At 33.9% G+C, this 23,495-nt stretch overlaps 1 non-coding gene across 1 annotated transcript; it reads right to left on the bottom strand.

Annotated features, from left to right (window-relative positions):
• Window positions 1-10,716: 10,716 nt before the first annotated feature.
• Window positions 10,717-10,823, bottom strand: LOC131176098 (small nucleolar RNA R71). The gene has a single exon (XR_009146226.1). It is a non-coding gene; the product is annotated as a small nucleolar RNA R71 (small nucleolar RNA).
• Between the last annotated feature and the right edge of the window lie 12,672 nt (window positions 10,824-23,495).

The raw sequence follows: 23,495 nt of genomic DNA, 5'->3' as shown, positions 1-23,495 counted from the left end.
TTACCTTTCTTAAATATTGAGGGCATCATATATATGTGTATGCTTATTTTTATTTTTGTGTTTAGCAAATACTGGATAAGTAAATAATCTATGCTCTGTGCATGACTACTTATAATTTTAATGTATACAACTAATTTTAATTTTAATTTTTTTTTATTTTATAGTATGAAAATAGAAAAGTATTTTGAAATGAAATATAGGCATTATTATTAACATGATCGACACTATGGGTTGTGATTGACATTAGGTCTTGAGCTGATATTAGCCTCAAATCTCTTAATACACCTATAAATTACAAGCCAAATAATGAGGCCAAATTCCAAAACCAAACCAATAATGCCCTATTAAAATTTGGGCAATGTAGTGGAAGTTCAACTCAATCGACCTGCACAACAAAACAATATTTCAAATTGAAAGACTAACTCACCCTCATTAGGTGCATAGCCAGACTTTGCCAAATTGACTATTTGCATAGATTGTGTTGACTTGGTCTTAATGAAATAGGCTTGTTACGGGTTCTTAGAACCTTATATTAGTTTAATTCTTGGCATTGATTGCGGTCTCCTGATTTCTGCTATGACAAACTTAACATATTTTCGATTTAAATTTTATATTTTTCATGTTACTATATAAATGGGAACAAATATTTTGAAATTATATATGGCATGTGTAATGAGCTCTCGCTATCTTACTGAATATGACAAGCGATAAAAAGTTAAAAAATAAAGATAAAACCATATTGAGTAGAAAATGATCCCAAGTAGGCATTAACCTTGGTTTTTTAGAGGCATGCTATGCAAATGGAGTCAAGGCCGAATGGTATGCTTACAAGAATTTTCTAAATTCAAAGAGAAAAATGAGAATTTGAAATAGTCCTATATATATATATACAATTTAATCATTCATTCATTCATTTGTTTATATAATATTTGTTTCACTTTCAAAGAAGTAACCAAATCATAAATGAAATGTACTTGACACCATTTCAAGTTCACAACGTGTAAAACATATAGCAAAGTGGTGGAATTATTCAGAAAATATTAGAATTTTTGTAATGGCCCGGCCCACTAGTGATATTGTCCGCTCTGGGCTGAAGCCCTCACGGTTTTAAAACGCGTCAATAGGGGTTAGGAACCTCCATCTTATGAACCCAGCATCTCTCCCGTGTTTTGTCGATGTGGGATTTGCCTAGGGTGTTACAATCCACCCCCCTTATGGGACTCAGCGTCCTCGCTGAGGTTTGCCCCACCATCGTTCAAGGTTGCACGCGGAGCGACTCTGATACCACAAATGTAATGGCCCGGCCCACTAGTGATATTGTCCGCTCTGGGCTGAAGCCCTCACGGTTTTAAAACGCGTCAATAGGGGTTAGGAACCTCCATCTTATGAACCCAGCATCTCTCCCGTGTTTTGTCGATGTGGGATTTGCCTAGGGTGTTACAATTTTACTTGTATAATTCATATATATATATATATATATATATATATATATATATATATATATAATTTAATCATTCATTCATTCATTTGTTTATATAATATTTGTTTCACTTTCAAAGAAGTAACCAAATCATAAATGAAATGTACTTGACACCATTTCAAGTTCACAACGTGTAAAACATATAGCAAAGTGGTGGAATTATTCAGAAAATATTAGAATTTTACTTGTATAATTCAAAGTACAATTTTTTTTTCATGCTTAAAAAAATACATTGTATTGACTAAATTTCATATTCCTTGGCTTTTATAATTTTAAATTTATAATTTTTCAATTTTTTTTAACAAATTAAATTTTAGAAACTTATGCTAATGACATAGATTTTGCTTTCCACATTTTCTAGGAATTTCCATGGCTTTTTTAACATCAATTCCAAGACTGCAAAGCAAGTACTTGAATTTGCATAAATAAGACAAGTCTACTTGTTGAATAAGATTGCAAACTGCATGCTCAGATGGGGAGGTGAATTTCCAGTTACTGTAGAATTACATTGGTTATTAATTACCTTCATATTTGTGTTACAAATAGCTACTACCTTGAATCCATTCAACACTATTACAGTGAGCGACATTGCTACTATCCACATTACAATTGGATAGCTTTTAGAGCTAGCCATATTATGTTTTAATATTATTTTCTTATTGAAGTGTGCTTTGCTGCTACCCTTATAACTAATTTATAGTAAATGTTGTTAAGTGTAATTTTTATTTTAGCAATAATTTCTTTTTTTATCCCAACTGTTTAGGCTGGTTATATGAATACAATCTGTAGCGCATTATGAAATAGTTCAGAAGAGCTAAAATTATTAATGTTTACTTTTGCATTTGTTAGAATTTTAGTCTTTACAAGATATTAAACATTGTTGAGGGATATTATACAGGTTGCATTTACTTATATTAAAAAGAAAAACCTCATATGCAATTTTACTGAAAACAAATCTCAGAATACTTCTAATTATTACTTGGTGCATAAATCTTCTATAAAATAAAAAAATATGGTAATATAGATTTAAATTTTTAAATTTCACTTAATGCACAAAACACAACACTAATTACTCACAACATTATTAAAGCACAAAGGCACTCAATTTAAAATTATTTCTTAATTAAATTATATTATGGGAATATTTTTATTAAATATCGATGCTCTTATAGTTTGACTGTTTAGGCTGGTTATATGAATACAATTTGTAGCGCGTTTGAAATAGTTGAGAAGAGCTAAAATTATTAATGTTTACTTATGAATTTGTTAGAATTTTAGCTTTTAAAAGAAATTAAAAGAAATTAAATGTTGTTGAGGGATATTATACATGTTAAATTTACTTATATTAAAAAGAAAAACCTCGTGCGCACTTTTACTGAAAACAAATCTTAGAGTACTTCTAATTATATCTTGGTGCATAAATCTTCTATAAAAAAAAAATTGATAATATAGATTTAAATTTTTTAAATTTCACTTAATGCACAAAACATAGCACTTATTACTCACAACATTATTAAAGCATAAAGGCACTCAATTTAAATTATTTCTTATTTAAATTATATTATGGGAATATTTTTATTAAATATGGATGCTCTTATAGTTTGGCTAAATTCTATAATTATAAATTTTGGAACATCCCCTAAAATAGAAATGTTAACTTTGTATTGTTAATAATACAATAACTTTGGCAATAATTGAGCCAGCATTAAATTTTGATGACTAAAATAAAAACTTTATTTTTTAGTGTAATAATTGATGAGATCTTATCTTTTTTTTTTTTTGACAATTATTGTCATACACCCAACAAACATATGACTTCTAACTAATTTTAATTTTTTGTAAAAAAATAATTCAAATGTCGAGTTTCAACATTTTATTCTATAGCTAACTACTACATTTATGCCATGAGCAAATAATATTTCATATTTTATTTTTCAAACTAAGGAGTTCATATCTAATAAAGATATATCACCTTTACATAATTGAATATTTTTGTATCCGTATGCTAAGGACAATTTCTAAAGGAAATATGGATATTTAAGGCATTTTTTTAACAGAAACTTGTTCTAATTTTATTGCTTTTAATTTTCTTAAACATTGGGGGCATCATGTATATGCACGCTTATTTTAATTTTTGGGATTAACAAATATTGGATTGGTAAATAATATATGCTTTGTGCATTACTATTTTTTAATGTATATAAATAATTTTAATTTTCAATTTTTATTTTAATGTATGAATTAGTAAAGTATTTTAAAATGAAAAACAAGCATTGTCATTAATATGATCAACACTATGGGTTTTGATCAGCATTATGGCTTGGGCCAATATAGGCCTCAATTTGCTTAACAAGCCTATAAATTCCAAGCCAAATAATGTGTCCAAATTCCAAAACCAAACCAAGAATGTACTATTAAAATTTGGGCAGTGCTGTGGAAGTTTGACTCACTCGACCTGCACAACAAAATGGTAATTCAAATTGAAAGATTAACTCACCCTTGTTGGGCACATATAGTTGGACTTCGCCAAATTGACTATTTCCATATACTATGTTGTCTTGGTCTTGATGAAGTAGGCTTGTTATGGGTTCTCAGAACCTTATATTAGTTTAAGTCTTGACGTCGATTCCGATCTCTTGATTTGTGTCGTGACAAATTTAATATATGTCTGATTTAAATTTTATATTTTTCATTTTACCATATAAAAGCAAACAAATATTTTGAAATTATGCATAACCTGTGTAATGAGCTCCCGCCATCTCATGGAATATGACAAGCACTATAAAATTAAAAAATAAAGATAAAATCATACTAAGTAGAAAATGACTTTGATAGGCGCTAACTTTGATTTTTAGAGGCATGTTCTGTGAAAGGAGTCAACGCTGAATTGTACGCTCATAAGAATTTACTAAATTCGAAGAGAAAAAGGAGAAATTATTATTGTACTTTCAAAGTAGTAACCAAATGATAAATAAACTATAGTTAGTACCACTTACAAGCTCACAACGTGTAAAACATATAACAAAGTGCGGGAATTATTCAGAAAATATAAGAATTTTACTTGTATAATCAAAATACAATTTTTTTTCATGCTATAAAAAAAAATACACTGCGATGACTAAATTTCAAATTTATTGGCTTCATATTTTTAAAACGCATAACTTTTGTATTTTTTTTTAACACAAATTCAATTTCAAAAACTTGCATTAGTAACATGGATTTTGCTTCCTACATTTTCTAGGAATCTCCATGGCTTTTTTTTTACATTAATTCTAAGACAATAGAGCAAGTACTTAAATTTGAATAGACAAGATAAGCTTGCTTGTTGAATAAGATTGCAACATTGCATGCTCGGATGGGGAGGTGTGTACACCTCTTACCCGTTTACAGTGTAGCTGAGCAAGATAGCAAGATATGCCACACAGTGTGCCGGAGCACCATATCTTATTTTTATTACAATTTACCCTTTCTTAATTAATTTATTTATTTATCACTAAGTGAAATTTGTGTCATATAATTTATTTATTGAAATTATGAATTAATTTAAGGTTTCGAAAATTTTATGGAAAATTCGGTAGAGTGCCAGCAAAAAATGGAGAAAACAGTTCTTTGGAACCTGTGAAAAACACTCCCAAATTTTCATGCATTCCCAAACTCCAAATAATTTCAACACAAAGTCATCACAATTCATCAAATCTCAATACTTCTCAACATTTCAAACTCAAAATTTTAATTTCATTCCATGCATGAATAATTACGTACTCATATTTACAAAGAAATGTTCAAATTCATTAACTCATAATATGTATAATAATTACAGAAGTTTATCATTTACATAACAAAATGTAGATCTAACACAAAATGTAAAATACAAAATGAAGCCTAGCAATCCTACCAAATGCACTGCTGGTCGAGGTACCACAAAATGCAAAATGCAGATCTAAGTCTGATTCCCAGTCTACAGTCTACTGGGCTCGCGCTCTGTATCTCCAGTACCTATGCGATGGAAAATCCAACGTGCTAAGCATTTCTGCTTAGTGGTGCCTTAATACAAGAAAATATAATATACAAATAAAAGTAAAAATTTCCTAGTTATTATGCTTATAAGAAAATAAATAATTACTAAATTATTGTTTAGTTGAAGGCTAATTACATCTTATGATATTAACTCTTCCTAGCATTTTATTAATCGTTCTCATGATGATTTTGAGCATCTTTTTATTGAAATCATTCTTGTTCTTTATCTTAATATTTAATTTCCTTACTTCCTTTAATAATCAATTCAATTACATTTATACTTTTCTATGGCCAAGTAACCTATACAAATTGACTGGACTGGATAAATGGGTAAACTAGCACTGGGTATCAAGTACCTCGAGCAGTCACACCATCGGTCACAATGTGTCTCCCGGTGTGCAACAGAACAACTGATAAGCCATCACAGAAATTGGGCACAAGACCAAATATCACAATAGTGTCAGAATGGCTAAAAGCTATAAAATCACAGAATGGCCACATAAGCCATAAATCACAGAATGGCATGATGCCATATGCAGTACTGCTATCAGAACCCTATTGGCATGCCAACCTATCCAAACCAATCACACTAGGCCTACTAGGGCATATTACAATTTTAAATATGAAATTCTTTGTAATTGAAGTTCAATAGTTACTATGTATCTCATTATTCAACTAAAATATTGACTTTTTCATAGACAATAGGTATATTAGTCCTAATATCACAAATATACCACATTTTGTATTTTAAAATTGTTGGCATTGGTTGCCAATACCATTTCAAAGCTTATTATTTGTTATTTAAAATTTTCAGATTTCATGCCTTAAGTTTACTGTTCTATTGGTCATTGCTACAATGGGAATTTGATAAAATTCTCTTCATCCAAGTTGTTTCTTATTGTGTCTTCTTTAATTATCTTTTTGAATCACTCTATTTAGAGTTTTTTTAGCTCAAGTTATGCTAATTTTAGCAAGGTTAGCCGTATTGGTATCTACCCAGAATTTCTGGGCAGAATCCCATTCTGGCAGCTTTGGTGTCCTGAATTTGGTGGGCAGTTTCATTAAGTTCTGGTTAGAATTTTGAGTTGTTTTGTTCATGAAAATTATCCTAAATTGTCTAAACTTTCCATTGATATAAATTTCAGGTCAATTGGACTTTTCTACGCTGAGTTATGACTAAATGAACAAACACCGTTCATTTGGTCATTTTGCCTAGGGCAGAATGTGTGTTACCTGGATTAGGTCAATTTTTAGGTCACCCTATGTTTGTTTTCTGAGCATGGTTTCTTCACCAAAAATGTTACATTATGTGTCTAGTTTCACCTTCAATTGGCCTTACACCAATTGGAGTTGCATATCTTGAGTTATAACCCCAAGAGCACATTGGACTCAAAGGGTCTAAAATGCACACTTGAGGTAGCCCAACCTTTGCCTTAGGTAATGTTAATGTCACAAGTCACTTCAATTTTAGTTCAAACTACACCAAATGGTCATTAATTGACCATTAAAATATTAATTTATGCTCAATTGCATCCACCTCCAAATTTTAGTTTCAAACCCTAACCCTAAATTTTCAATTTTCCAATTCTTGCACTAAACTCACAATTTAATGTTTTAAGGGTTAAATTCATGTCAAGGGCAGCTTATACACTTATTTAAATCAAAGAAAATTATCACAACCCTAAGAAGACCATGGCTGCTGAAATTTGGGGGGAAGCATACAAGTGGTTCTCATGCAAATCTCTTATAATTTCCTACTTAAATTAAGTACCTAAGTATAAATTAAGAGAGAGAGGGAAGAATTGGTCACTAACCTTAATTGAAGTTTTTTCCAAACTTGCGAAACCTCTTTATTTCCTTTCCTTTTTACTACCTTTAGCTTGCTCTAGGTTCAAGGATAAATTTTAATGAAGGGAATAAGTGGATTTATGGTGAAATTGAGTGGGATTTGAAGCTTTGTTGGAAGATCAATGGAGGGAGAGGGAAAAGAGGGTCACGGCTGGATGAGGAAGAAGAAATTAGAAATTGGTTTCTTAATTTGACTCATTTTTCTCTTTTTAAAAAATTTTAATTGTGTTGTTGAATGGTGATTGGTGGAGGGCATTTTAATGACATCATAATGATGTCATAATGGGAATTTTAGTTCATTTTCATTTCTTTTCTTTTCTATTAATTTTTAATTTAATTTTTAGCAATATTTATTCATATTTTATGTCATATAATTTATTTACTTAATTGGACGAGTTGGCCAAAAATTATCTCTGAAGGTGAAATGACCAAAATGCCCTTCGTTTAGCTTGTTGAACTAAAATTGTCTGTACCAATCTAAAAATTTCTCTGAGTATTTTCTTGGCATTCTAATACCATTGAAATCTCAATGACTCTTCTCTGGAGTCCCAAAAATTATTTTATAGAATTTCCCTCGGGTTTAGGGCTACTAGCTATAAAGACAGCAACTTCCCATTAGGTCACCCATTGCTAGGGCATTGGCTCATTTAACTTAGTTGTGTTTTATTTCTAAAATTTTTCCTTAATTTTTCTTGGCATTATTTGAGTTATTTATGACTCCTCACTCTAGTCTAAATACAATTCCAAACATTCTAGCTATCCGGACAGACCCTGGTCACTGGAATAGTAGAATGTATGGTCAGTCTTAAGTGAGGGTGTTACAAGGTGGATTTCTAGTGTGATAAGTGCATAATTAATTAATTTTACTCCCATCACATTTAGTGTTTTTAGTGTGTTTTTATGTTTAATTCAGTTGGTTACAATATATTTATCATTTAGGCATATTTTTAGATAGTTGTGGAATAATTGTGTTAAATAGAGAAATTTTTAGTATTTGACCTTTGCTGTATTTTTTAGGTGTTTCTAAAGTTGTGGGTCTCCAAATTGAGTGCTGTTTAATCCATTGAAAAGCTAAGATAGAGCATTTCAAATGATAAAGAGGGACCAAAGCCCAAATCAGTCTCTAAGGTTGACAAAGTGAGCTATGGATCTATTGCAAAAGTCCAGACTTGATGTGCCATGACCAGTTTCAGTATTTATTTTGTATCTGGGGTTTCAGACGTCCAAATGAAGCAATCCCAAGCCCAAGCCCAATTGAACCAGAGCCACCTCTACAACTTCTATAAAGGGCTAGATGCGAGATGAGGCCATTTTAATTGTCAAAAATGGCAATGAAGTCGTCACTATGGGCTGGATTGTCTGTCTAAACCAGTCTCGGTTTTTAGGCCATAACTTGGGCTGTAGACCTCAGATTTAGGCAAATGAGTACCCGTTGGAAAGCTAAGAAATAGGGCTACAACTTTCCTGAAGAGGGCAAAGGCAGATTTGGAAAGGAAGTCACTAAAAATCAGCCTTGATTTTAGAGATGTGAATGCAGGCTGAAATCTATCTTTTGAATTTCAAAACTTTTCCTAGTTTGGTTCCTATCTTTGGGATTAGGTTTTTTATTATAAATATGTCTTTAGGCAGCAGCTAAGAGGATCAATTCAGGCCTTCATTCTCCATAGAAGACCTTTGTTCTCCATTCTCTTTTAAGATTTCTTCTTTATTTTTCCTTTATTTTTCTATAAGCCATGAACATGAGTGGCTAAGTTTTTAATTTAGTTCAAGGGATTCAAGTTCTTATGTGTGATTTGTGAGACCAGATTCTTAATTTAATTTATGTCTTTTTGAATATCTATTGTTTTCTGATTTAATTATTTTTGATCTATTGAATGATTTGCTAAAAAGGCCTATTAGTTAATTGTTTGATTTGATCAATTGCTAGGTCATCTTCATAATTTGTAATTGTTGTGTAAGATTGAACATGAGTAGCAATTAGGTTTTATTGATTATGATCCAAGTTTTCAATAATAATCTAAGGAAACAATAGGGTGGATTAAATGATTTATGCTTCATAAATTGTTGTTCAGCTTAACTATTTCCTTTTTTTAAAGCAGATATTAATTTGATGAGGATTGCTTAATACCAACTCAGTTAATAATTAGAGTCAAATAGAGTGCTGGGCTTGAATTGATGAGTATAGGGAAGTCAGGGGTTTAACTTGCTGTTTGGTAAATCTACGTTAAGTATTCAATAAGATATAATTGTATTTCTTTTGTCTATGATCAAATCAATACATTGGAATGAGAATTACCTTGGACGGAAGTTTGTTTAATTGGAGAGTTTCTTATTTTTAGATCTTAATTTTGGATTATTGATTTCTTCTTTGGATTGTGAATTAACCCCCCAACCTTTGTTTCTTTTTCCATTAGACAAGTGCATGAAATTTAATAATTCAGTCTCTAGGGTTCAACCTGGATTTACCACTTACTGCAGAAAATATTTCATAATTGGTGATTTCAGTTAATTTTATTTCTGGTGGATTCGACAACCATTAAGAATTTCGGCGCCTTTGCCGGGGATTGAAATTTATTGGGATTTTTTTTGTTAGGGTATTCTATTATTAATTTTGTTTATGAAGTGTTGCTATTTTCAGGGTTTTGGAAAAAAATTATGGTGTTACTATTCATCGACAGATTTTTGGTTGAATTTGGAGGGCGGTCTATACCTATTTTGAAGGAAATGACGTTCTGATCAGAACAATTAATCCATCAGATTTATTGGCCCCACTCTCTTGAGGCCAAATTCGATTGTTTTCTAGGGTTTTGAGGCATTTTTCTATTTTTACTTTGATTTCTTTTTGTTTAGGACAAGAACTTCACAATCTGATGAGTTGATCTTTGATCCAAAAGTAGAAAAAATAGCTAAACGGTTGAGAAAATTGGCTAAGCAAGCTAGGCAGATTCCGAGTACATCTGAAGAAGTCTAATCTCCAAGGGAGTTAAGTTCAGATTCAAATTTGGATTCAAATTCTGAAAACGAAACCATGGCTGCTATAACTTTGAAAGAGTTGGCTGCTCCTGATCTAAACCAACAACCTTTATGTATTCAATACCCTGCTTTAAATGTTGCTTTTGAGTTCAGGACTAATCCATTTGTTGCCTAAGTTTGAGGATCCACATAAGCATTTAAAAGAATTTCACGTTGTGTGTTCCAGCATGAAACCTTAAGGAGTTTTCGAGGATCAAATCAAGCTTCAAGCTTTCCCTTTCTCACTGGAAGACACAACTAAGGATTGGTTGTATTATTTTCGTTCCGGATCTGTCAACTCATGGAATAGGATGAAGCAGATATTTTTGGAGAAATATTTTCCTGCTTCCCGTGCTGCAAATATAAGAAAAAAAATTTGTGGCATCCGGCAGTACAATGGAGAGAGCTTGTATGAGTACTGGGAGCGATTTAAGAAGCTGTGTGCAAGCTGTCCCCATCATCAAATAAGTGAGCAGCTGTTGATTCAGTATTTTTATGTGGGATTTCTACCAATGGACTGCAGTATGATAGATGCTGCTAGTGGAGGAGCTTTAGTTGACAAGACACTAGATGAAGCAAGGAGGCTGATTGCTAACATGGCAGCAAACTCTCAGCAGTTTGAAATGAGAATGGATCACACACCTAAGAAGGTTAATGAGGTTAGTACATTTAACCTTGAGAAATAGATTTCTAATTTAACTTCTTCGGTGAGGCAATTGGTTGTAGGGAAAATGCAAACTGTTAAGGTATGTGGGATTTGTTCGGGTTCGGGTCATGCTACTGACATGTGTCCTGCATTACAAGAGGATGAATCAATGCAACATGTTAATGTAGTAGGAAATTATGGACAGCCACAACACAGGTATGATCCCTTTTCTAATACTTATAATCCAGGATGGTGAGATCATCCCAATCTGAGTTATGGGAATCAACCGGTGCAAAACCAATACTATCAGCAGAGATCACAAGTGAATCAACCACCTCCACCTCCCTCAAATCAAGGTATGTCACTTGATGAAATTGTTAAGGCTTTGGCTAACCATACACAATAGTTTCAACAAGAGACCAGAAATAGCATTCAAAACATAAAGAGGCAGATTGGTCAGTTAGCTTTATCTGTGAGCAAGCTTGAAGCTCAAGGTTCTGGAAAGCTTCTATCACAAACAGTCATGAACCCTAAAGAAAATGCAAGTGCGATATTGTTGCGGAGTGGGAAAGAAGTTGATAATCAGACTCCACATGAGTCAACGAAAAAGAAGAAGCAAGGAGAAAAAGTTCCTAAAGTTGAGGTAAATACTGAACCTAAACTGAATAAGGTTAATAATTATGTTCTTCCTCCATTCCCATGCAGGTTGGCTAAAAATAAGAAAGAAGAACAAGAGAAAGAAATTTTGGAGACTTTCAGGAAGGTGGAGGTGAATATACCTTTACTTGATGCGATCAAACGAGTTCCCAAGTATGCTAAATTTCTTAAGGAATTATGCACTACAAAGCGCAAGTTGAGAAATAATGAGAAGATCATTGTGGGGGAAAATGTGTCGACATTAATTCAGCAAAAATTACCCCCAAGTGTAAGGATCCAGGTTCGTTTTCTATTCCCTGCAAAATAGGTGATTCTAGATTTGAACATGCAATGACAGATTTAGGAGCATCTATTAATATTATGTCAAATTCAGTTTTTTAAACTTTAAATTTGGGTCCTTTGAAAGAAACCAGTGTCATTATTCAGTTAGCTGATCGTTCTAATGCTTACCCATTGGGAGTAGTTGAGGATGTGTTGGTGCAGGTTGGAGAATTGATTTTTCCTACAGATTTTTACATTCTAGATATGGAGGATGATAGTGTTCCCACATTAAAGTCAGCTTTAATTTTGTTTGGAAGACCTTTCCTAAAACTGCCAAGACAAAAATTGATGTGGATGATGGTACCTTAATTATGGAGTTTGATGGAGAGACTGTCAAATTTAATATCTTTGATGCCATGAAGTATCCTGCTGATGATCATTCTGTCTTTTCTATTAATGTTGTTGATACATTTGTTCAGGATGTTTTTGAGGATGAGTTAGAAAAAAAATTACATTTCCATGAATTAGAGGAAATTTGCCTTAAGGCTTATGAGAATTCTAGGATCTATAAAGAAAAGACAAAGGCATTCCATGAAAAAATAAGGAAGCAGTTTGTGATTGGACAAAAAGTTTTATTGTATAATTCCATATTGAAACTGATACTTGGTAAGTTGCGTTCTCGTTGGATTGGACCCTTTGTTGTTACTAATGTGTTTCATTATGGTGCAGTTGAAATTCAAAGTTTAGGAACTAACAAAGTATTCAAGGTCAACGGTCATGAACTCAAGCCATTTTATGAGGGGTTTCAGGAGCATTCAGTGGATTAAGGAGTTTTGTCATGTCGAGCTAACGACGATAAACAAAGGCGCTACTTGGGAGGCAATCCATGGGTGGCTTGTTAGCCACAATCAGATTTGTTTTCTTTCCCTTATTTTATTTTATTTTCTAGCATTTTTTTTTCTTTTCTTTTGCATTTGGGCTTTACATTGGGGACAATGTAAGTTTTAAGTGTGGGGGAGGAGAAATTTGTTACTGCAATCTTTTTAATTGTAAATAATAATAATAATAATAATAATAATAATAAAATAAAATTTGTTCTCATAAGCTTGATTCATGATTCTATATTAACTCTCGAAGAGAAGTGCTTTGTCCTTGAAATGACTTTTCTATTTTAGATTGAATTTTTGAAATTTTAGGCAAGGTAATAGTAACTTTAATGATGGATTTTCCTTCTTCTCCATACCATAGAACAATTTTTTCTGCATAAATTATTTAGGCTTGATTTAATGGTGAAATGATTAGTTATGTGTGCTTTAAACTAGTATCATGCATATTTCAGAACTTTGTTTAATCTATCAGAGACATTTTATAATATGTAGATGCATAAATTGGGGGAAATAAAAGGTTGAACTTGAAAATTGTTTCGCTATTTTAGTTAAGCAAACTAACCAGGAGTCTTCATGAACCCGTGTCGATTCTTGGGCCAAAAGCTATCTAGGATATGAGCAAGGTACTTTTCTAAAGGTGACAGTTGATTTAAAAAAAAAAAAAGTAACAGTGACAAGAGAGAAGTATCAATTTCAAATATATATAAAAAAAGGGCATTTTTATCTCCCCTAAGATTTGCAAAGAGCTATAATTATTGTACCTTGATAAATTAGCCTTGTGTTTTGGTGTGTATTGACTTAAAATTTTATGGAACTTTAATTGTATGAACTTAATTGATTTCAAGCCTTTTGTTTTGTGTTGGAAAATTGTTGATATATTAGTATGGTGTTGATGGAATTTGTTGTGATGGTTATTACTTTACTTGCCTCTTCTTTCAAACTTTTAATCTTTTTGTGAAAGAATGTTGTGATAGGGTGAAGTTAAGGAACTTTTAAGTGGAGTTGATTGAGAGTTTAAGTCATGCTTGAGGACAAGCATGGAATAAGTGTGGGGGAATTTGATAAGTGCATAATTTATTAATTTTACTCCCATCACATTTAGTGTTTTTAGTGTGTTTTTATGTTTAATTCAGTTGGTTAAAATATATTTATCATTTAGGCATATTTTTAGATAGTTGTGAAATAATTGTGTTAAATGGAGAAATTTTTAGCATTTGACCTTTGCTATATTTTTCAGGTGTTTCTAAAGTTGTGGGTCTCCAAATTGAGTGCTGTTTAATCCATTGAAAAACTAAGATAGAGCACTTCAAATGATAAAGAGAGACCAAAGCCCAAATCAGTCTCCAAGGTTGACAAAATGAGCTATGGATCTATTGCAAAAGTCCAGACTTGATGTGTCACAACTAGTTTCATTATTTATTTTGTATCTGGAGTTTCAAATGTCCAAATGAAGCAACCCAAGCCTAATTGTTTTGCTATTTTGCAATTACCGCAAGTGCACGTGTCGCTAACAAGTAATAAAGTGATAAGTAGAGTATCATTCCCACGAGGAATTTTGTTTAGCAAGTAGCAATCTACATAGAAATCTTGACTGTCTAGGCTATCGAATACTTAGGGGATGAAGTTTGTTAACTTTAAACACTAAAATGGTAAACTTAAAATGAAATAATTTATTTGAAGCAATTCTGAAATTAAGATTTCACACTTGAATCATCCTAGGGATGTTATCTCATTTATTTACAGAATCGACGATCGTTTTCCTTGATGGAAATCAGTCCTAAGCTATCCTAAATCCTCTCTCATGGCATCTAGGGTGCATTCTAATTAACTCGAACCCTACTTTCATGGTGATCAAATCAATTAAAATCCTTTAAGACCTTTGACCAATTTTTAGGTTCCACAAAGGTATCAGCCTATGTTTAGGTCAGAATTCCTAGGTTTAAGATCTCGATTTTCTAATGTTAATCTTCACCTTTCAGTCCTTCAACTAACATCTACAATCATAACTAAGTGGGTACCAACACATAACATGCATTAAGATCACAAGAAATTAAATCAAGAAACGAATCTCAAATCCAATAAATAAAACTCAGTGTTCATCCATAATAATAATTACAAGAGCTACTCTACCAAATCCAGAATAAGAAAACTACTCACCCATGGTGAGTTCTGCAAATGTCATGATAAAAAGTAAAAACAATAAAAGGAGAGTTATGCAAAAGAAATAAAGTAATAAAATTTTGTCTAAGGAGATGAAATGAAGGAACCAAAGAGAGTTTCAGCTTTGATCTTGTGGAGCTTCAGCTGAAAGACTTCTTTTGGTACTGATGTAGAGTCCGACAACAGCAACCTTCAGTAGCATTCCCGATGATAGTGGCCGACCTCTTTTCCCGGTGTTTTCTTTCCTATTTATATTGGTTGCTCTAGGGTTAAGTCATTTTGAGTCCAAAAGGCTTTAAGAGTCTCGTTCGAACCAGAAGACAAGAGGGGAATTCGAGTAAGAAAACAGGCTGTAGCATAGTACACGGCCCGTGTGTCACTACACGGGTCCCGCAAAGTAGGGCCGTGTGAATTGCTAGAGGAGAATTACATGGTCTAGTTTTGGCACAAAAAGTTACACAGGTCTGTGCCAACTACACGGTCCAGATTACACGGGCCGTGTACTATTGTTCCCATAAGGCTCTTCAAGCTTACGCCCTGTAGAGACTTACACGGGTCCCTGCAGATTACACGGGTCTACTTACACGACCTGTGTACTTGTGTTTCTCATCGACTCTCTTGGCTTTCTTTTGACTGAGAGTTACACGGGTCTGGGGCTTGGTTTACACGACCCGTGTACTTTGTATCAGCAGCAATTCTTTGTCTTTTTACCTCTCCAAGCTTTCCTTTGCACTTCCATCCTTTGGGACTTCACCCAAACACCTGAAATAATGCAGAAAACATGAAATTAAGGGCTTGGCAACAGAATTTATGAAAACTAATGAAATCAACTACTATGTTTGAAAATACTTGTCTAAATGCTATGATTTAGAATACAAATGTGCTTAAAAACATCTATACAATTCAAGTTTATCACCCATTGAACCTTAAGAGCCACCTCTACAACTTCTATGAAGGGCTGAACACGAGATGTGTGACACCCCTTACCAGTCTACTGTATAACAGAGTAAGAAGTGCCACATTCGGTGCCGGAGCACCCTATCTTATTTTATTATATCTATTGTAAACTTTTGATGTCATTTAAAACATGTATTCTATGTGTAGAAATTATATATATATATATATATATATATATATATATATATATATATATATATATATATCTTATTTCTATGGAAACCCGGATAGAGCCTCCCCTGTTTTATTAGCATCTGGCGGGTTCCACTCATCACCTGTTAACATGTCCATATTCATTTCACACATTTTCATATCATATTCTCTTATATCATATCATTTACAATTATTTATGAGATCTAAAAATGAAGTATCATCTATTGCATTATTATAGAAATTCATAGATAATAAGTTACAAGTTTTCATTTCAATCTCAAAGTTTAATTACAAGTCCAAAATGAAATACATCACGACTAGACATAATGAACCAAAATACTAGTCTATACATGGGCCCTACCAAAATAAAAAAGACCGATGAGGTGACTCTGGACAGTGGTAGATCTGGTCGGAACTCTGTCTGAATACTACTGTGGCAGTTGCTTATCTTCAATACCTACGGGATGGAAACCAACGCACTAAGCATAACACTTAGTGGTTCATAATTTATAATTAATGGAACTGGTTGTAGTCACTTTTAGGCATGGTGATCTCCATAGAAACTATTGACCTATTTCTTGTGGTCACTTAGAATTTTTAATCATAATTTTTCAAGTTTTTTGGAGTTATTTATGGCTAAATAACTGACTTGGCCTCATGTACTCTGTGCCAACAGGGGCTCAATTCAGGATAGTGACTGCAGGTCACTTTTTGAGGTTCTTAAGTTCATAATTTCAGGAAGGTTTCTTCATAAGATTTGTTCCTCTATGTCTTAGGGACTCCCAAGTACAATTTCATAGTTTTTCAAGCTTGGTATAGTGAGTTATGGTCAATGTATTAACTTGGACTCTTAATCCTATAAAGGCAATAGTCAATCTTCAGGGCAGTATGTTTGTCCCTCTCTTTAGGGTCTTTACACTTAGAATTTGGCAAAGGTGTCTAAATCAATGTTGTAGCCCTAAGTATCATGTTTCCAGATCATATTGGCACATCTCAAATGGCATTCTGGGTTCAACTTAACATTTTCCTGATTTCAATTTCTAATTTTGGCTAATATTTTCCCTAGGATGCAATGGGTTTTGGAGCTTGGTCAAAACATAAAAATTGTTGTGCTATGTCTTATAAAACTTTTGGCACTAGTTTCATTCAATTTGCAACTTTGGAGACCAAGTTATGGCATTTTTGCCAAGACTGGTCAGGCATACCAAAGGAACAGTGTTTTGGTCAATTTATGGGTTAGTAGTTTTAGTGACCCAACTTGTGCTAATAATTTCACTTCATTAAAGGCAAAACTGGGTCAAGTGTTCTTCATGAAAAGTGTAGCCCTATGTCTAAGCTTTCCATTGATGTAAATTTTAGGTCATTTGGACCAGTATAGAGAGAGTTGGACAGAATTTGGGCATGGTTTCTTCATGGAAAATGGGCTATTTTGGGTCTAGTTTCACCTCCAATTGGCGTTATACCAATTAGAGTTACATATTTTTAGTTATGGTTCAAAACTCACGCTGGACTCATGAGTCGCAAAACCTGCAAAAAATAAGCACTCCCAATTTCAATTTCCTCCATCTTCCAAACTCCAAATAAGCATATATGGCACTTCTATAAGCATCAATCTCAACTCAACCAAGTCAATTTCAAGAATTTACATAAAGTCCCCACATCATATACATAAACCCTAATTCTAATCACCCAATTTACACAAACTCAACTCTTTTATACTTCTTATCATATCAACTATTCAAACATCCTTATGGAACCATTTTTCATCATTTAAAAACAGCAAACCTCACAAGATTCATGGCTGCCAAAATTAGGGTTCTTCAATTCCTTTTTATTTGTTTTCATTTTCATGGAATACTCACTCATCTCATCATTCTTACAAGATTTAAAGAAGAGAGGGAGTGATATTTTTGCACTTACCTTGTGACCCAACTTGCAAACTTCAATTTCTCTTCTTCAAATAGGTATCTAAAGCTTCGTTAGGGTGTGGGGAGTATTTTTTGTGAAGGGAGGTTAAGGTTTTATGGGGAAAAAGCTTGGCAAATCAAGCTTTGAGAAAGAAGAAAATGGAGGGAGAGAAAGCTTCCATGTGTCGGCTTAAAGAGAGAGAAGAGGAAGATGAAGAAGACTTGTGGTTAGTGAATGTTTGTCTCTTGTGTCTTATATATATTCTATAATTATTGTACTTTATTTTTTTAAAATGCCATAAATCTATTTCCTTTATTTTCTTTTCTTTCCTTTTCTTTTCTTTTCTTTTCTTCTTCTTTCTCTTCTCATTTTCCAAATTCAAATTCATAAATTTAATTTATGTTAATTATTTTATTTTTTAATTTTAATTTGACATTTAGGTCAAAATTCACCTCTAGGGGTAAAAATGACCAAAATGCCCTTCATTGTGCTCATCGGTTATTTTTATTATTTATACCAATTAATAAATTCTCTAAATTTTATTTTATTTCTCAATATTTTTCCTATATTCTTTTAATATTTATTTCATTAATTTATGCCTCCTCACTATAGTTTAAGTGTAGTTCCAGACATCTTGACTATTCGAACAAACATTAGTTGTCGGAACAGTAAAATGTACGGACTACCTACGGTGAGGACGTTACAATTCTTCCCCTCTAAATAAAATTTCGTCCTCGAAATTTACACAGTGTAATTAATTGAGGGACCACTATCTCCTTGTCTTTTCGCCTTTTTGTGTTATAATACTTTACTTTTTTCTTTAGTCTGTCTTATTAATCCTAGTTCTATAATCTTATCCTTATCTCAATTTACTATTAGAAATACGTAGCTCTACACAATAGTCCCAAGTCGGTACTGTAATCTGCAGCTTACAGCACAAACATCAAGAGCATTGCATATTTACCACAGTATATCCCAATAGACTAACTCCTTTTTTTTTAATCCTCAACTAGTTCTGTACTCATCTTCTTTCATCTCATATATAGCCTCCTTCTGATTTCCATCTATTATCTTTGATATTATCCTTTTCGGTTAATAATCTACCATAACCTTATGGTTCAAAGGGTTGGTGACAAGCATGTCATCTTCTAACCCATCTCTCGGTATCCTCTTTTTAACATGAGGTACAATGTATATATAGGGGTGAATATAATTAGGGTCTATCAATACATATTTAAAAGTATTATAATTAGGAAATGTACCTCTGATAACGTCTACCGGATTTGGCTCCTCTCGAGCCATAGCGTACACACGGGGTGCTACTCCAACCTCGGGCTGTTCTGTCATCTCAGAAGCCCTTTGTGATGTACCAGCTGTCTCAGGCCTCACAGGTCTTCTACCCCTTTGTGCTGCCGGAGTAGTCCTCTTTGTCTGTGGTAGTGCAGTGGGAGCACTCCCCTGTGGACAACTTCGTATGAAATGATCCATAGACCCACATCTGAAACATCCACAAATTAACAGTCGACACTCCCCTTTGTGTATCCTGCCACAGTGGGTACATTCTGGAACTGAAATTGATTCTCTTGTTACTGTACTCGGGGAACTACCTATAGATACTCCAGACTAGCCCCTCTGGCTCTGTGAATCCTTATGCTTTTTACTACTAGTAGCTAGTGCACTAAACTGGCCCTGTTTAGGACCTCTCTTACGTTGTCTGTCCCTCCTAGACTGCTCTTTATTTTTGACTCTCTCCACATCTAGAGTTGACACTACTAATAGGGAGAAATCTGTGAAGTGGTGAGATGTAACTATCAGTCGGATGTTGTTATTCAGTCCATCCTCAAACCTTCTGCACTTATCAACCTCTTTAGGCATTAGCTCTAATGCATATCCACTAAGTCTCACAAATTTTCGCTCATATTCGGAGACTGTAAGTTGCCTCTGCCTCAGTGCCAGGAATTCTCTCCTTCTGGCCTCCGAGTACACATGGTTGATGTATTTCTTTCTAAATTTAGCCAGAAAGAACTCCCAAGTGATCTGTGTAGGTTGTACCATTGTCGATACTGTCACCCACCATCTATATGAATCCTCATGTAATAAGGATAGAACACACTCCAACTACTGCTTTGGGGTGCAGTGGAGCTGCTGCAAAACTCTCTCTATCCTCTCCAACCAATACTCTGTTGCTGCTGGATCATCCTCTCTCTTACCCCTAAAGTCAACTGCCCCATACTTTCGTAGTCTCCTTAGTAGGGATCTATGTACAGGTTGTGGCTGTAGAGGTGGAGGTGGCTGTACAGATGGTGGTTGTGGTGGTGGCTGTGGTTGTGGAGGTGGAGGTGGCTGTGGCTGAGGAATGGCTCCGGCGACCTGACGGAACAGCTGTGTCATCTGTTCATAGAAGGCCTACTGTGCCCTACTCACAGTACCTCAAGATGACTCTGCTCTACTACCACTTCTCCCCCACTAGGAGCAGGTGTGGATGCGTGACTCTTTACTTCCTCCTCTATCGGTCCTGGAGGTCCATGCACTGAAAGATCAAATGCCATCGATCCTATAAAACAAAAAAAGAATAGATATGCATTAGCGTCACCTCGACTCTATTTAAAGGCCCAAGCATGTGATGCACTCTATCTATTTCTAACTATTTAGGTCTAGGACCACCTAAACCTCTGCTCTGATGCCACTAAATGTGATGCCCCTTACCCGTCTACTGTATAGCCGAGCAAGAAGTGTCACATTCGGTGCCGGAGCACCCTATCTTGTTTTATTATATCTATTGTAAACTTTTGTTGTCATTTAAAACATGTATTCTATGTATAGAATTTTATATATATATATATATCTTATTTCTGTGGAGACCCGGATAGAGCCTCCCCTATTTTATTAGCATCTGGTAGGTTCCACTCATCACCTGTTAACATGTCCATATTCATTTCACACATTTTCATATCATATTCTCTTGTATCATATCATTTACAATTATTTATGAGGTCTAAAAATGAAGTATCATCTATTGCATTCATATAGAAATTCATAGATAATAAGTTACAAGTTTTCATTTCAATCTCAAAGTTTAATTACAAGTCCAAAATGAAATACATCACGACTAGACATAATGAACCAAAATACAAGTCTATACATGGGCCCTACCGAAATACAAAAAACCGGTGAGGTGACTCTGGACAGTGGCAGATCTGGTCGGAACTCTGTTCGAATACTACTGTGGCGGCTGCTGATCTTCAGTACCTATGCGATGGAAAACCAATGTGCTAAGCATAACGCTTAGTGGTGCATAATTTATAATAACAATAATTAAATAATTAAATTAATTTCTGCAAATCATAATTTCTGGGTCTTTTACATTTTTATTGCTCTTTGGAAATAATTAATATTGTCGAAATCTTTTATGATTACTTATTTTATTTTAAGTCTTAATTAATTTTTTTATCAGTGCCCTAGAAACCTATAACAAGTCATAAAAGCTGGATGTATGGGTGTATACTGGTTAGACAACCATATGTCTATCCAGTATACGTCTGTCAGGCACGAGGCCAGCTGTCGGGCACGAGACCCACTGTCAGGCTTGTAAAGTAGGCACAATGGCCAATGGGTAGGCATATAGCCTGTAGAACAATCATATCAGACATACATTGTCAGTTCATGATTTGCTCTGTAAGCAGTGCTTCTATCTGTGTTCCCTAATTGGTATACCAATCGATCCAAACAAAATAAATAAGTCTAGGTATACTATAGGTAATTGCAACTTGTTACATTTTTATTTAAATGTTCATATCACTTTATAGTGGGAAAATAGGTCCCACATACCTCTTTCAAGTAGTTTAGTGTTTAATAGCTTGTTAGGGTTAAATGCCCTACCATAAGATAATTTATCTCATGGACCATTCTTTAGTTTCAGTTTTTGTGTCTCATTTTTACCTATCCAATTTATCAGGATGCAGCCATTATTTGGCCACACTTCCTTCATGGAAGTTGTTCCCTATGTTTTATCTTTATTTTCCTTTTTGAATCATGTCAATTTGATTTTCAGAACTCAAGTTATGGTCAGATAACCATAATTGACTCATTTCCAGATTCTGGTTCCTTAACTAGGCAGCTTTTGGACTTAAAGTTTACCTAGTTAATGGAACAGGTTGCAATCACTTTTAGGCATGGTGATATCCATAGAAACTATTGTCCTATGTCTTGTGGTCACTTAGAACTTTTAATCACAGTTTTTCAAGTTTTTTGGAGTTATTTATGACCAAATAACTAACCTGGCCTCATGTACCCTGTGCCAACAGGGGCTCAGTTCGGGACAGTGACTGCAGGTCACTTTTTGAGGTTCTTAAGTTCATAATTTCAGGAAGATTCCTTCATTAGATTTGTTCCTCTATGTCTTAGGGACTCCTAGGTAAATTTCATAGTTTTTCAAGCTTGCTATAGTGAGTTATGGTCATTGTATTGACTTAGACTCTTAATCCTATAAAGGCAATAGTCAATCTTCAAGACAGTATGTTTGTCCCTCTTTTTAGAGTCCTTACACTTAGAATTTGGCAAAGGTTTCTAAATCAATGTTATAGCCCTAAGTATCATGTTTCCAGATCATATTGGCACATCTCAAATGGAATTTCCTAGTGAGAGTTATGGCCAAATGAACACACGGGTATCAAATGGCATTCTGGGTTCAACTTAACATTTTTCAGATTTTAATTTTTAATTTTGGCTAATATTTTCCTTAGGTTGCAATGGGTTTTGGAGCTTGGTCAAAACATAAAAATTGTTGTGCTATGTCTTATAAAACTTTTGGCACTAGTTTCATTCAATTTACAACTTTGGAGGCCAAGTTATGGCATTTTTTCCAAGACTGGTCAGGCATACCAAAGGAATAGTATTTTGATCAATTTATGGGTTGGCAGTTTTAGTGACCCAACTTGTACTAACAATTTGACTTTGTTAAACGCAAAACTGGGTCAAGTGGTCTTCATGAAAAGTGTAGCCCTATGTCTAAGCTTTCCATTGATATAAATTTTAGGTTATTTGGACCAGTATAGAGAGAGTTATGACCAAATGAACATGTACTATTCATTTGGTCATTTTCTGGGTTTGGTGCAGGGTAATATGGATTTGGGCAGTATTTAGGTTAAGTTTTGGGTAGAATTTAAGCATGGTTTCTTCATGGAAAATGGGCTATTTTGGGTATAGTTTCACCTCCAATTTGCCTCATACCAATTGGAGTCACATATTTTCAGTTATGGTTCAAAATTCATGCTGGACTCATGAGTCCCAAAACCTGCAGAAAGCAAGCGCTCCCAATTTCAATTTCCTCCATCTTCCAAACTCCAAATAAGCATATATGGCACTTCTATAAGCATCAATCTCAACTCAACCAAGTCAATTTCAAGAATTTACATATAGTCCCCACATCATATACATAAACCCTAATTTCAATCACCCAATTTACACAAACTCAACTCTTTTACACTTCTTATCATATCACCTATTCAAA

The sequence above is a fragment of the Hevea brasiliensis genome, chromosome 18 (assembly GCF_030052815.1).
Source record: "Hevea brasiliensis isolate MT/VB/25A 57/8 chromosome 18, ASM3005281v1, whole genome shotgun sequence".
NCBI classification, from domain to species: Eukaryota; Viridiplantae; Streptophyta; class Magnoliopsida; order Malpighiales; family Euphorbiaceae; genus Hevea; species Hevea brasiliensis.
Note: the sequence above shows the minus strand (reverse complement) of the source record. Positions and strands in the feature narration are given on the sequence as shown.